General features: G+C 47.5%; 1 pseudogene across 1 annotated transcript; it reads right to left on the bottom strand.

The window, feature by feature from the left end:
* Positions 1–431: 431 nt before the first annotated feature.
* On the bottom strand, positions 432–2340 carry LOC123097593 (thioredoxin-like 1-2, chloroplastic; annotated as a pseudogene). Its single transcript, XR_006447376.1, is given in 4 exon segments — positions 432–1037; positions 1345–1509; positions 1598–1774; positions 2045–2340. The product of XR_006447376.1 is annotated as a thioredoxin-like 1-2, chloroplastic (transcript).
* Positions 2341–3126: the final 786 nt, after the last annotated feature.

Genomic DNA, 3126 nt, shown 5'->3' with positions numbered 1-3126 from the left:
CGTAGGATACGTTTAGAGACGGTTTTTTTTTCTAAATATTTGAAATTTTTCTAAATATTTAAAATGTAATTAAATCCATCGTGTTTGTACGAAATCCGGGCGTGGTTTGTTAAAAAGTTATTAAAGAGGAGTTTGAAATATATACGGCTACGGTTGGATGGCATCCTTCCGCATCCGTTGATGGGGGAGAAAATTTGCAGGTTACCGTTATGCGTCATCTTATATTTCTTTAAAGAGAGAGTACATGTAATACCTACAATTTCTTTAAAGAGTACATGTGATACATGTTACCTCACCACGCAGATGGGAATGCAAGAATGCAAGAGAAGATTGTATTAGCAGCCGCTGGATTTCAGATTTTCTAATGACCAAAACTACTACAAGAGGAACAAACCAAAATAGGAGTATTTGATAGAAGAGCAACGCAGGCACGATATAACTGAATATATTGGCACTCAAAAATAGGAGTATTTGATAGAAGAGCAACGCAGGCACGATATAACTGAATATATTGGCACTCAAATTAACTCAGCTACCATACAATTTACTGGCAGAGGATTACCCACAATACTTGCTGGTACTACTACAGTATTGCTTCTACTTCTACGCTTCTAGCAGACACAGGCGGGGCAGGCTTGGCAAGTAGTAAAAATCTATCAAGCCTGCACTCTACACAACCATGAGAGAGTACAATCTGTACACACCAACAACAATCGAGAAACTGTACAGAGAACCGATGGACGCGATCCCATTTAGACCGTCGTCACATCACAATCTCATCTTCCTGATGAGACCAAGGTCCTCTCTCCGGACCCCTGCCGAACCAATGGTTTTGCCGGTGGAGGAAGCCTTGGGCTCCCAGGAGCAATGACCTCCCTGTCTCCACTCGGAACTGGTTCTGGCTGCTTCGTGTAGGTGAATTCCAGGTCCTTGTTCGCAGCCAAGGCCAGCAGCTCAGACTCCTCGAGGCCCCTGGTTGGGCCAATGCTACACCTATCCGGATTGTGCTTGGCAAGCGCATCCCTGAACTTCTTTATCTGAAAAGACAAGTGCCACCATAGTAAGCATCTCATCAAATGGTAAATGATACGCTTCCTGCAAGAGACTACACGTCTAGAATAAGATGAGACCATAATATGTTCCTTCAAATTCAGTGAAAGACCTTCGATCCCTACACTATCAGTAAGCTCCAAGTTACGCTATATGGAGGACGTTCAAAGCCTTGATAGGTAAGTTTGGGAGGATCTCTTGGAACTTAAAACATAGTTTGTTTGCTTCTGACTCCTCTCGCGTTCTATAATTCACAGGAGCATGAAAGTGCACATGACCAGATTAGTATCTTACGGTTGCGTTAGTACAGCTGAAGCTGCAGAGGCGGCCCTGGGCTCCCCTGTAGAACCTGAAGAAGGGCAGAACATGGACATGGAGGCTGTAGCACATGGACTTGTGTTCCTCGTAGTTCACTTGCAAGAAGAGCACATCTGGGTTCTGTTCAGCAAACTGGCAAATCTGCATAGGGAAATAAAATAATTTAAGAACACCGCAAAATTTTTCATTTCCGCAGTATTATCAACATTTCCGCAGCCATGATTTTCACCTTGGGGTGGAGGGCACGGCAGCCGCCGCAGCCAGGGGAGAAGAAGTCAACGACGACGAGCCTGTCGCCGGCGTTGGCCAGCGAGTCGACGAGGTCCTGGGCGGACTCAATCTCCCTCATGTTGGGCTGCAGACCCTTTTCCCACCACTTGGTGGATTTCGCAAACGCAAGATTCATCTGCGACAGAACATACAGGCTCAGCATATTGGCCCCGCACACCACAATAGTTGGAGATTAGTTGCAAAATAGCAGAAAGTCAAATATAGGTGTTCAACTCTGCATGCGGATGAGATTCGGATAGAATGACTATATCAGCGAATTTATCGCGGAGAACAGGTTAAGTCCGGAAAATATAGCATTATAAAATAAAAAAGAGGACACCGACGATCAAAAGAGAATCGCAGCCAACAGAAAAATGAATAAACTAGAGCGGAAAATTAAATTTACCTGCATCGGTGAGGCGACTAGATTCCGAGGAACGAGCTTCGTTCTCCTGGGACCGACCGTGAGCCTGGCGCCAAGAAACAGGCTCTTCCTGCCGATCTGCACCGCCGCCGGCGCGCAGGGCGACATGCGGGCCGCCACGGCACCGCGCCGCCGGGCACCAAATCCTGCGGCCCGGTTGCCGCACGGCGAGACCAGGGTCCCTTTGGCCACCGCCTGCACCGTCGCCATAGCCGCTCGCCGTCAAGAGAGAGGGAGGAGAAGCCGAGAGGGAAGAAACGCAAGAGAGGAGAGGAGAGAGGGGGGATTGGAAGCGGCGAAGAAAAGTAGCGCCTTTTAAAAAGGAGGCCCACGGATAAAAGCAAGCGACGCGAAGTAAAGAAAAAACCGCCGCATTTTCTTCCCTTTGCTAGTAAAATGTCCCCCGCCGACTACTACGAGTCGTCCGACGAATTGATGGGGCGCCGGATGGTCGCCACGTAGCCAAGAAGCTTCTCGTCTTCTTCTTTTTTCGCAGGTGCGCAGGATGGATATGTACCGGATAAGGATGATAAATTGGGGCTCACAACTCACGCGCCGTAGGGGTAGGGAAGGGAGACGCCACGTGTGGGAGAGAGAGCTGGGTGTAAACAGTCGGGGACTCGTGGCAGATTCTTCTGGTCATGGATGAGGTTGAGGCCCCCACGTGCAGCGAGTAGTGGGAACCGGATGGGTCACCGTTCAACCGTGATCGGTCGGTTTTCGTCTGGTGGTACACCTCTTTTCTTACACGTGGTGTTTGCTTCAGAAGTCCTAGGACTTTTTCAAGTCCTAAGGACTAATTAAAAAAGACTCTCTAGTAGAGTCTTTTTTTAGTCCCTATAGAAAAAGTCCCTCCCGTTTGGTTCCTAGGGACTTTTTCTAGTCTCTGGGACTAAAAAGTCTCTGAACCAAACACCCCCTAAGTGCCACGCACAGAGATACCAAAAGAGTAGATTCTACACACATTTTACTTTTTGATTATTTTCTACTCCCCTCCGTTTCTTGAACAAAAACCACGGCAATAATTTTGAAACTCTTGTGAAGGTTAATTTATATGGTGCTGA

This window comes from Triticum aestivum, chromosome 4D, assembly GCF_018294505.1.
Source record: "Triticum aestivum cultivar Chinese Spring chromosome 4D, IWGSC CS RefSeq v2.1, whole genome shotgun sequence".
In the NCBI taxonomy this organism is placed as follows: Eukaryota; Viridiplantae; Streptophyta; class Magnoliopsida; order Poales; family Poaceae; genus Triticum; species Triticum aestivum.
This window is presented reverse-complemented; position numbering and strand designations above follow the sequence as displayed.